Genomic DNA, 13,272 nt, shown 5'->3' on the forward strand with positions numbered 1-13,272 from the left:
ATGGACTGGAACCTGGTGGTCTGGAGTCGACTGATAAGAAAGTAAAGGAGAGAGAAAGAGGCTGATATTCCTTGGTTTACACAGAAACCCAATAAAGCCCCTGCACGGGGCTTGCTTTGTTCATGAAGGCCTCAGGCACCCTCTCAATGGGGTGAAGGCACAGAGCACCTTCTCAAGAGGGTCTTAGAAGCCCAGGCAGGAAAGTGAACTCAGAGAGCTTCTGCGCTCCAGGGGATCAGCCTGAAAAATAAAGGGGGAGAGAGAGAGAGACAGAGAGAGAGAGAGAGAAAGAAAGACACGGGGACCAGAGCTCTGATGGAACAAAGGTGTTTTAATTAACATCGTGTGTGTGTATATACTGTCTTACAAATTTGTTATTCTTTGCAAAAATAAAGATTAAAATTCAAGACTTACAAAACATAGGCAATCCATATTAGAGAGATCTGTAAACAATTACTTTTACTATAAGGTTCACAAGGAGGAAGAAGATACTTATCACTGTATAGAAAAACTAATGAAGGAAATGCCTGGATTCTTCAGCTCCTGGGAGAGGCTTCCCTCTCCTCTTAAATCCTGAGTATTCAGGAATTAATAAGGAGCAGAGAATTCCTGACAGATCCAAAACAGCACACAGGAAGCCTCCTGTTAAATACTTCCTAACAATTCCCCCTATTTTATTATATTTGTTTAAAAAAATAAAATAAAAAGATCTTGACCAAATGAGTTTGGTTAGTATTAACCAACCTTATAGAAAGGTGATGGTAAACAACAAATATAATTATCAAGATAATCACCAAAGTTACAGTTCCAGACCCAGTACTGTGGGTAATACTTTGAAACCATCCTCGTGGGTCTAGCCCAGGTAATTTGTTCAGCTAAAGTTTCCAAATTAGGGGAAGAGGGCAGATTTTTTGAAAAAGTTTTAAAGATTTTCTTTTGTAGTAATTGTACATTCAGAGAGGCATTATCATGTATATTTTGTAAATGAAATTTAATTTGTTCCTCAGTTGTAGGCACTATGATTTAATTGAACAGGAATAACACAAAATTGAGTAGCTTAAAGAAATAGAGGAGTTAATACAAATATATAGTTTGCAATTAATACAAGTTACAGAATGTAAAAGTCTTACCAAATTGTCAAATTTCTATGACTATAACAAAAGGAAGTGGGACACAGGCCTGTATAAAATATGACTGATTATAGTGAAAAAATAGTTAATATGACCACTACTGGTCCCTATGAAATGTCCGGTCCAAGTTCCAAGTTCTTCCGAACTCTGGTGTTCACAGCAAGTTTCCAAATGGCCCATTGTTCAGGCCCACTCTGTTTATTGAGGATGATCCTAGGACGAGGTGGGGCTAATCCACGGTCAAGCCACTCAAGAAGTCCTTTGTCATAGTAATGTTCCATCGTAGTGTCAGTGACCTTCCTTATCACACACAGTGCTGTTAATATCATCTGAGTAGTCAGATCACCACATACCATAGGGTCCCCAATCAACAATTGTATGATTAGCCACAAACATTGATTTTCTTGATTTGGTTTGACATTTGTCCCAAGGAATGGGAGTACAAGTAAAGTTTTTATAAGTAAACCCTTTGCATAATGTTCTTTGTTCTTTCCCTAACTCTTTCCCTAACACTTCCCTAAAGTCTCAGTAGTATAAACATGGTTTACAGACAAAGAAAAGGCAGTAAATAATTCAAGCAATGTCTGAAAGTCTTCTTTTGGAGGCAGGACGAAAGCCCAAGTTTATCGGCTGACATATATGCACATTTTTGCTGGGCCCATGCACAAGAGAAGGACTTCATAGCCTAAAGAAATGTGTTTTCTTTCCTGCACAGGGTGTGAGGGCTCTTTCATGTACTAGGGAGAAAGCATATGTATGGAAAGCATATGCATTTCATTAGTTGAAATGATTGGTCCTCTCTCCGTCCATTCGACCACCTGTAATAGAGGGGGGTTGGGTATTAGCCAGAGCTCGAGCTGGGGGAGGTACAAGTCAAAAGACTGAGTATTGCCAGGAGAATGCATTCAGGACTTGGAGGCAATCCCTGTTGAGAGACCAAATTTTCAGCCTGATTAATAGGGTTTTTATTTGTCTCCAAGTGATGAGATCATCGGGGTGATGCCACTGAGGGTGGTGCTTTCTGGAGTTCTTTAGAGCAGACATAGCCCATATTGGAATTTCTTCTTACTGGGGTTCTTGTTTCATCTCCATTTTGAATGTCGGGGGCCCCCTTGGGTCGAATCTTAAGAAGACGTTAAAAAAAATTAAAACAAAGCTGTATTAACAATAGTTATAGGTTTAGAAAATATGTTAGAATCTAGTCAAGTCTGCTCTACATAAGGAAGACAGTAGTGTACCTGTGTATTCCCCCTTCTTTAATTTTTTTATTAGTAACTTTAGTGTGTGATGTGTTTGTTTGACTATATCTTGTGTCTGTGGATTATAAGGAATACCTGTAATATGTATCATAGAAAAAGATTGTAAAAATTGTTTAAAGTGTCTAGAAATATAGGTAGGGTATAATATGTTGTGTAGCCTCACTGTGAAGAGGTGTGGCCCAGATAAAAGAGGAATTTGTGTCTATACAGACATGTAGGAAAGAAAATGGAGAAAGTTCAGGGCAATGAGTTACATCCATTTGTCATAGTTCATTAGGTTATAAACTGCAAGGATTAATACCTTGTGTGATGGGTAGAGGTCTATAAGTAGAGCAATTACTAATAATTTTTTTAGCCTGGCAGTATGGGATTTTCTATAGCTGTTGTAGGGAGCCAGCATTGTTATATAACAGAGCATGCTGTTCCTCCGGAGTAGCAAAGGAAACCAGTTTATCAGCTTGTTCATGACCACAAGTCATTGGGCCTGGAAGACAAGGATGTGTTCGAATATGTGTAATATACATGGGAGAATTATGGTTTTTAACAACAGATTGTAGTTCAAAAAAGTGTTGTTGAATAATAGGTTGACTGGAGTTTATTGGGAAACTGGAGGTTTCTATATTTTTTAATACAAAAACAAAATATATAGAGTCAGAGACTATATTAATGGGATAAGGATGTAAGCAAATAGCTTAAATAAGAGCATATAATTCATTTTGTTGAGCAGAATGAAATTTAGTATAAAAGACTTTATATTCCTTAAGAGAACAGAATGAAGCTTTGGCGTTTCTAGTCCCATCTATATAAAAATCCTCAGCCTGTGGTATAGGCTGTGAGCTGATAATGTGAGAAATAATAAATTTTGTATTTCTAAAGAAATTTCACAGCTTACCAGAGGATAATGAAATTTCTCCAAAATATTCTAGAAAAGCTATTTGGAAATCGGTAGAAGTTTGTAAAGCATTCTCAAATTGAGATTTATTGACAGGTATTACAATTTTATGAGGATCAGAGCCAATTAGAGTTTTAGTCCTATTTTTGCCATTGATAATGATTAGAGCAATTAAATCAAGGTAGGGTGTATGTGACTTTATTCCCCTAAAACGAGTAAAGATCCATTCTACTGGGTGTTCTTGTTGGGCAAAGAGTCCTGTGGGAGAATGAGGAGAGGGCAGTATAAACAATTTTAGAGGTAAATCTATTTTGATGTGAGTAAGAAATTGTTTTTGTAATTTATTTTGCACCAGAGTTCTTCTCATGCCTCTTGAGAAAGTGAACGAGGGCTATTTAAATCAGGATCTCCTTTTAAAGTATTAAATAGGTTATTCAGTCAATAATTAGGAATGTCTAAAGAAGGTCTAATCCAATTAATATCACCTAAGAGCTTTTGAAAATCATATAAGGTTGATAATTTATCAGTACGGATCTGAGTTAGTTGGGGAGTAATGCATTGCCTATTAACAGTGAACCCCAAGTAATGGTAAGGTGTAGAGGTTTGAATTTTTTCAGGGGCAATGATTAATCTAGAGTTTTTAAAGCATAGTTGAGCTATATCAAACATGTGTTCAGTTTTTAAGATAAATAGAGCTGAAAACAATATATCATCCATATAGTGAATAAGAAAGTTAAGAAACTGCTTTCTCACAGGCTCAAGGGCTTTGGCTACATAGTACTGACACATGGTGGGGGAATTCATCATCTCTTGTGGCAGTACAGCCTATTGGTACCATTTATGAGGTCTAATATGATTAGGATAAGGGAGAGAGAAAGTGAATCTCTCTCAGTCCAAAGGGTGCAAAGGTATATTAAAAAAGCAATCTTACCCTAGTTGTAATGAACCCATAGGTTTCATAGATGCATTAACTTTTCTAAGGTCTGTTAGGAGATGCCATTTGTTAGATTTCGTTTCTATGACAAATTTAGGAGAGTTCCAAGGAGAACAAGTTTCCTCAATATGCTTTAATTCTAGTTGTGCATCTATAAGTTCCTTAGCCACCTGTAATTTCTCTTTCGTGAGGAGCCACTGCTCTTTCCAAATAGACTCGTCATTCTTCCAAGTTATTTTAATAATTGTATTGTTTGTTAAATGAGCAGTGGCCCCCAGGAAAAATGTAGAATGTATATCTGAGTATGTCATATCTTATATCTTTTTATTAAAAGCATATATCTTACTTTTCTTTAGCAACAATGAAGTGTCTTGTGTATTAGCATTTTATAGATTGGTGAATATATTTATTATATCATATTATAATATATATTTATTACATATAAATATATATTTATATATCAATATATTATACATTATACAATATATTTATTAATAGTTTAAAATCTCTTTAGTTTTTAGAGGAAGTTAATGTTTAGTAATTAATGTTTTAAAATCTTACTTTATTTGGAAATAACCTAGCTATTTAATAAACTTTTATTATTTAGTTTAGTACAGCTCCACAAATTTGTTATTCCAATCCTAAGTGATTATTTTAGATTATAATAATAGATTATTCTATTTAAAATATAATAATTTTTAATAAGGTTTATCTAAAAGTTTTTATCTCATTTATATATAAATATATATAAAGAGTTACCTTTTTGTTGACAAATTTAGTTTACCTTAAACCTAAGCATAATAAAAGTATTATATAATGTTGATGACTTAAGACATGTCTTATTTAGATTAGCAAACAATTATTTTTAAATTATATTTATATTTAAATAAACACTATATATATATATTATAATATTTTTCAGTTCACGTGAATTTGAATTTAAATAGAGCTCATTAACTTCATATTATCTAAAAATAAATCTGGTATATCAATGGCAGCACTGCCAGATGTTGAGGGTTTCAAGTAAAAGATGGAATTTGTCCCAGGTTTTTGTTGAAGGGGACCTGGGGTGTTCGTGCTTGGAGTTTTCCAGAATAGGTTTTCTTTCAGTGTCAGATTTAGACTTACAATCTTTGGTCAAATGCATTTCTCTATGGTAGCGAGAGCAGATTTTTGGAGTTTTTTGTTTGTTTGTTTGTTTCTTTCTTTAAGCTTTCTTAGGGCCGTCCCTTTTTAAATGGTTCTTATTTCCACATATAAAGCATCCTTTATTTCCCTTTCTTAAGACAGCAGCTATTGTTTCAGCTACCATTTGCATCTTTTGAGTTTTTAATCCTAGATTGCGGCAAGCCTTCAAATAATCAATAATAGTCCCTTTCTCACGAATTGTAGCCATAACTTTTTTACATTCCTGATTTGAACTATCATAAGCAAGTAATTTCTCTAGTTGCTTTTTGGCTTCTCCAAATACAGTATGGGAAATAGCAGTTTCTAATCTAGCTAAAAAATCAGCATACGTTTCGTTAGATCCCTGAACTTAAAGAAGTGATAAAGTAAGGTAGAAAAGTGATGGGGCTTTCCAGCCTTTTTACCCATGTCTTAGTACTTACTGGCCTCAATAGACCCTGGGGTCACTCCATCTGAGAATCTGCCTACATGTACCAGGTCCCTGTTCTGGGCGCCACTTGTTGAGGTCCTTTAATGGACTGGAACCTGGTGGTCTGGAGTCAACCAATAAGAAAGTAAAGGAGAGAGAAAGAGGCTGATATTCCTTGGTTTACACAGAAAGCCAATAAAGCCCCTGCATAGGGCTTGCTCTGTTCATGAAGGCCTCAGGCACCCTCTCAATGGGGTGAAGGCACAGAGCACCTTCTCAAGAGGGTCTTAGAAGCCCAGGCAGGGAAGTGAACTCAGAGAGCCTCTGCACTCCAGGGGATCAGCCTGAAAAAGAGAGGGAGGAGGAGAGAGAGAGAGAGAGAGAAAGACACAGGGACCAGAGTTCTGATGGAGCAAATGTGTTTTAATTAACGTGGTGTGTGTGTATATACTGTCTTACAAATTTGTTATTCTTTACAAAAATAAAGATTAAAATTCAAGACTTACAAAACATAGGCAATCCATATTAAAGACAGAGATTTGTAAACAATCACTTTTACGGTAAGGTTCACAAGGAGGAAGAGGATACTTATCACTGTGTAGAAAAACTAATGAAGGAAATGTCGGGATTCTTCAGGGCCTGGGAGAGGCTTCCCTCTCTTCTTAATTCCTGAGTATTCAGGAATTAATAAGGAGCAGAGAATTCCTGACAGATCCAAAACAGCATACAGGAAGCCACTTGTTAAATGCTTCCTGACAGTTACATAACTGTATGTATTTTGTCGATACTTGCAGAAATTAGACTAATAAAGATAACTAATATACTGTGAAGATTCTACATTATGTAAAAATGTAAAAAATTCTACATTATGTAAAGACAAAAAATTCCCTACATTGAAAGAACACTTGGAAAATAGAGGGTAGAAGATTATTTTTAATCTTAGCATAAAAAGCAAGCTAAAAAGGACAAAATTAACATAAATACATGAAATCTATAAGAATGCAAAAGAGGAAATGTTAAGTGGAAAGACTTACCTAGTTACTGGATTAAAACCTTCAATTCTCTAAAGATATAAACTCTTTCTAAAGCAAATCTTATAGAAAACACTAAGTAAACTTATTTTTTGCTAACTTGATTGAAATTTAATTTAAAAATATAAATATGCAGAAATAGATACAGTTCCAACAAGAAATACCAATGAAGAAACCCAGGCATATTAAGTATCAATGTGCATTTTAAATCAAATGCAATTATATCATGTATTAAATGGTACATCAATGGATAAAGGGATCAATGGAACATCATAGAAGCCTGAGTAAAATACAACCATATGTCATAATTCAGAGTACAATGTCAGGATAGCAAACAAAATCCTATATGCAGCTATAAAAATGGCCATAAAAATAATTAAAATGTGTTACCAACTTAAATCCTTACAACACAATATACGTGGCTCAAAAGTTTAAACATAAAATATAAAACAATATAAAATTTTAAAAAATTAAATGTTGAAAGAATGTGAAGATATTGTGGTGACACTGAAATAGGGAAATTCTTTCTATGCGAGAAGTTAACTCCAAAGAAAATTGTGTTAGACTTGATTAGGTAGATGTTAAGTGTTTCTACATGGCCAAAAATTTTGCACAGTATAAAAAATTAACAAGTCACAAGTTGTAAAAATAATTCCACACAAATGATCAATATGATAATATCTCTACTATATAATTAAATCATCATAATCAGAATGGAAAATGACTGACAATCAAGTGAAACATAAAAGTTTTAAATAAGCAATTCCAAAAGAGGAATACCAATCATTTTGAACAAAGGAATGGATACTGAAAATTCGAGTTTCAGTTAAAGTATACAAATGAAACAATGCCTTTCTTTAGATTCTTAAACATTATAAATTTTTATCAAGCACTGGTTGTTTAATATCTAATTAGACTGCTATTTTCCAAAATGAGAGGAGTGATGAATTTGGTTCAGTTCATGGATGGCATTTAAGCAATAACTGTGCACATCACCATTTTAAATATATACATCAATTGACTCATGATTCCACTGCTAGGAATCATACTTTAAATATCACAAAAAGAGTTCACTTCAGAATTATTTATTATAGAAAAATATGGGGAAATATAAAGAGGACTGGATACTTCATTGTTAGTGTCTTGTCATAAAGTTAAAAGCATGAGACAACTGAGAATGAGCTAGATCTATATAGACTGATATGCAAAGATCTTGAGACTGAGCAGTAAAGTGCAAAATTTACATACAAAGGCATAAACACAACGTATATTTGAAATATGCTTGTATTGGCAAAGATGATTGCTTAAACAATCTCAGGCACAGAGTATAGAGACTGAATTGGGAAGGACTGGGAGACACTGGTTTAAGATGGGGTGGAGGTTTATTCTGCACTATTCCATTTTATAAATATTCTGCTTTTACTATTTATTATTATTCAACATACCTTCAATATTTATCTAATAAATTTAAATATGTAAGGTAAATAAAGTTGAATACAGAGGTTAATCAGCATATCACTAAATATTTTAATACAATAAATGAATGAAATTAAAAAGAGCAATCTGATCTGAAACAAAATTAGGAAAAAGTAGTAAAAGTAAATGAAAAAATTAGTAATTACTGTAATAGTATGAAAATGCTGATTACTTCATAATATATTGCTTATTGACTTCCTATTGTAAAGACATTCCATCTTTCCAGGTACAGTGATAAACCAGACATTATACAGTTTATATTCTTCCAGGGAAACTATTGTAATTAACATAGTTTATTCTTCAATAATAATTACTGTAAATCCTTTAAAGACAGAAACAGTTTGCATCAGATTTATGAAGATATTGAACTTTGGGAATCTGGCCAAAATGATGAACTTATTCAATAGTTAATTTCCCTTTTTTTTTTTTTTCTCCAGAGTAACCTCATAGCATCTGTCATCTCTGAGTTTCTCAGAGTGTAGTTTAATGGATTCAGCATGGGGGTTATGGCTGTATAAAACACACTCAATGATTTGTCAGTGGGAAAGATCTTAGCAGGTCTTCCATACATGAAAATACAGGGAACAAAGAAGCAGAAAATCACATTGACATGGGAACCACAGGTCTGGAAATCTTTCCACCTCTCTTCCTGTCCCAGGTTCTTCAGAGAATGCAGGATGACTCCATAGGAGACAAGTAAGAGCAGAAACACTATAGCAGAGGTCAGTCTTCCATTGGCCACCACTAAGATGCCAATGACACAAGTGTCAGTACAGACGAGTTTCAATACGGGGAACATGTCACGCATAAAATGATCAATGACATTGGGGCTACAAAGTCAGAGCCCATAAACAGTGCTAAGATGAATTACTGAATGTAGAAAACCTTGCACATAGCACATTATCTGCAGCACAACGCACACCCACTGCTTCATAATAACCAAGTAATGCAAGGGCTTACAGATGGCCACATAGTGGTCACAGGCCATGACCAACAGAATGGCAATCTCTGATCCACCAAAAAAATGCTCTGTGACTAGCTGAGTCATGAAACATTTAAAAGATATGATATTTCCCCCGAGGAACAGATCTAAAATTAAAATGGGAGAAGTGGAAGAGGAATAAGTGCATACATAAATGATAAGCTAGCAAGAAAAAAGTAGATTGGTGACTTCAGGGTCATACTGACAGTTATAGTCACAGTTTCCCACAACAGGCAAAATGTAGAAGAGCAAGAATATAACAGAAACAACTTTCTGTTCCTTTGGCTCCTGTGTGAAGCCCAGGAGGACAAAATATGTTATATTGTTCCTCGGTTCCATCTAGTCTGTACAGGAGCTGTAGAAGTTAGTAGTAGTTAAGTCGTTAAGTCATGTCCAACTCTTGGGACCCCATAGACTGTAGCCTGCCAGGCTCCTCTGTCCATGGGATTCTCCAGGCAAGAATACTGGAGTAGGTTGCCATTTCAGAAGCTGAGTTTATACGTTTGAAGCAGTTCATCTACAAAACAAAGTGGAAAAAAAATTAAATACATTGCAAGTTTCATCTTTGTTGTTCATTCCATTTTAACCATGTGTATGGTCATAGCAAAAACCCTTTTCCAACAACACAAGAGAAGACTCTGCACATGGATATCACCAGATGGTCAACACTGAAATCAGATTGATTATATTCTTTGCAGCCAAAGATGGAGAAGCTCTAGACAGTCACCAAAAACAAGACTAGAGCTGACTGTGGCTCAGATCATGAACTCCTTATTACAAAATTCAGACTTAAATTGAAGAAAGTAGGGAAAACCAACAGGCCATTCAGGTATGACCTAAATTAAATTCCTTATGATTATACTGTGGAAGTGAGAAATAGATTAAAGGGGCAAGATCTGATAGATAGAGTGCCTGATGAACTATAGATGGAGGTTCGTGACATTGTATAGGAGACAGGGATCAAGACCATATCCATGGGAAAGAAATGCAAAAAAGCAAAATGGCTGTCTGGGGAAGCCTTACAAATAGCTGTGAAAAGAAAGGAAGCGAAAAGCAAAGGAGAAAAGGAAAGATATAAGCATATGAATGCAGAGGTCAAAGAATAACAAGTTCCTTCCTCAGCGATTAATGCAAAGAAATAGAGGAAAACAACAGAATGGAAAAGACTAGAGATCTCTTCAAGAAAATCAGAGATACCAAGGGAACCAGAAGCAGAAGATATTAAGAAGAGGTGGCAAGAATACACAGAAGAACTGTACAAAAAAGATCTTCATGACCCAGATAATCACGATGGTGTGATCACTCACCTAGAGCCAGACATCCTGGAATGTGAAGTCAAGTAGGCCTTAGAAAGCATCATTATGAATAAACCTAGTGGAGGTGATGGAATTCCAGTGGAGCTATTTCAAATCTTGAAAGATGATGCTGTGAAAGTGCTGCACTCAATATGCCAGCAAATTTGGAAAACACAGCAGTGACCACAGGACTGAAAAAGGTCAGTTTTCATTCCAATCCCAAATAAAGGCAATGCCAAAGATTGGCCAAACTACTGCACAATTGCACTCATCTCACACACTAGCAAAGTAATGCTCAAAATTTTCCAAACAGGCTTCAGCAGTACATGAACTGTGAACTTCCAGATGTTCAAGCTGGTTTTAGAAAAGGCAGAGGAACCAGAGATCAAAGTGCCAATATCGGCTGGATCATCAAAAAAGCAAGAGAGTTGCAGAAAAACATTTATTTCTGCTTTATTGACTATGCCAAAGCCTTTGACTGTGTGGATCACAATAAACTGTGGAAAATTCTGAGAGTGATGGGAATACCAGACCACCTGACCTACTTCTTGAGAAATCTATATGCAGGTCAGGAAACAACAGTTAGAACTGGATATGGACCAACAAACTGGTTCCAAATAGGAAAAGGAATACGTCAAGGCTGTATATTGTCACCCTGCTTATTTAACTTCTATGCAGAGGACATCATGAGAAATGCTGGGCTGAAAGAAACACAAGCTGGAATCAAGATTCCAGGGAGAAATATCAATAACCTCAGATATGCAGATGACACCACCCTTATGGCAGAAAGTGAAGAGGAATTAAAAAGCCTCTTGATGAAAGTGAAAGAGGAGAGTGAAAAAGTTGGCTTATAGCTCAACATTCAGAAAACGAAGATCATGGCATCTGGTCCCATCCCTTCATGGGAAATAGATGGGGAAACAGTGGAAACAGTGTCAGATTTTATTTTGAGGGGCTCCAAAATCACTGCAGATGGTGACTGCAGCCATCAAATTAAAAGACGCTTACTCCTTGGAAGGAAAGTGATGACCAACCTAGATAGCATATTCAAAAGCAGAGACATTACTTTGCCAACTAAGGTCCATCTAGTCAGGCTATGGCATTTCCAGTACTCATGTATGGATGTAAGAGTTGGACTGTGAAGAAAGCTGAGCACTGAAGAATTGATGCTTTTAAACTGTGATGTTGGAGAAGACTCTTGAGAGCCCCTTGGACTGCAAGGAGATCCATCCAGTTCATTCTAAATGAGATCAGTCCTGGATGTTTGGAAAGAATGATGCTAAAGCTGAAACTCCAGTACTTTGGCCATCTCATGTGAAAAGTTGACTCATTGCAAAATATTCTGATGCTGGAACGATTGGGGGGAGAAGGAGAAGGGGACAACAGAGGATGAGATGGCTGGATGGCATCACTGACTCAATGGACGTGAATTTTAGTGAACTCTGGGAGTCAGTGATGGACAGGGAGGCCTGGCGTGCTGCAATTCATGGGGTTGCAAAGAGTCAGACACAACTGAGTGACTGAACTGAACTGAACTGATGGAGTATCTATTTGTGTCCAATGTGTCATGGACATTTTAATTACCAAATCCTATATGGGACAGTTTCCTTCCCTTAGTGCTATGATGCATAGTGAGCGGTCAGACAATTCCAGACACATGTAATAAGTGCCATCATAAGAATATTCACAAAGTGCAAATGTCATAGTATAAAAATATATCATTCAATCTGAAATCAGGGGAAACTTCTTTGAGAAATCAGTGCTTTAGCTGAATTTTAAAGAAATAGAGAAAAGAAACAGGAAAATATAAAAGGAATTCCATGAAAAGATGTGCTATTATGTCACAAAGATATAATATTGATGTAATGTAAAGATAGTGTGAGTAGATCAAACCATGAATAGATGGCCACTGCTCTGAATTGTCTCAGAACTCTCTGAGACTTCTTTCTGAGGGCTTTTAGTTGGACATTCCTCCTTTTCCTGACCAGTAAATGTTTCATTAGTCAGATTTTGTGTCTTCAGCTATATCTCTACTTTAATTTTCAAACTTGTATAAGCAACATGTCCAATTTTTGACATCTGTAATTGGGTCTCAATTTACTATTTATAAACCTACAGTTAAACTTTCCACAATAAAAAAGTTATTTTCCCTTCTATACTGCTGATAAGAATGCAAATTATTTCAGCCAGTATAGAAAACAGTATGGTAGTTACTAAAAACATAAAAATAATGTAACCATATCATCTAGCAATCCCTTGCCTGCACATTTATCTAGAAAAGATGAAAATTCTAATTTGAAGAGATACACACACTCCAATGTTCATAGCAGTGCTATATACAGTAGCTAAGATATGGATGCAACCTATGTGTCCAGTGTCCTTCAACAGATCAATGGATAAAGATATGGAGTGTGTGTATGTGTATATATGTAAAGGCAGATAAAAGAGGAGTATGGAATTAACAAATACACATTACAGTACATAAAATGTATAAACAGAAAGGATTTACTCTATAGGGCCAAGAAAGAAAACATCTTATAATAACCTAAAACAGAAAAGAATTATGAAAAAAATATGTATAACTAAATCACTTTGTTGTACACCTGAAACCAACACAATATTATAAATCAACTATATATTTTAAAAAATCATTTTCCCATTTCATAGAGAGCTGTA

General features: G+C 35.5%; 2 pseudogenes; one reads left to right on the top strand and one right to left on the bottom strand.

Annotated features, from left to right (window-relative positions):
* The window catches only part of LOC120882208, a 933,819-nt pseudogene that overhangs the window by 465,234 nt on the left and 455,313 nt on the right, over nucleotides 1-13,272 (top strand).
* LOC120859184 lies at nucleotides 8,720-9,640 on the bottom strand (annotated as a pseudogene).

The sequence above is a fragment of the Oryx dammah genome, unplaced genomic scaffold (assembly GCF_014754425.2).
Source record: "Oryx dammah isolate SB20612 unplaced genomic scaffold, SCBI_Odam_1.1 HiC_scaffold_2, whole genome shotgun sequence".
Taxonomy (NCBI): domain Eukaryota; kingdom Metazoa; phylum Chordata; class Mammalia; order Artiodactyla; family Bovidae; genus Oryx; species Oryx dammah.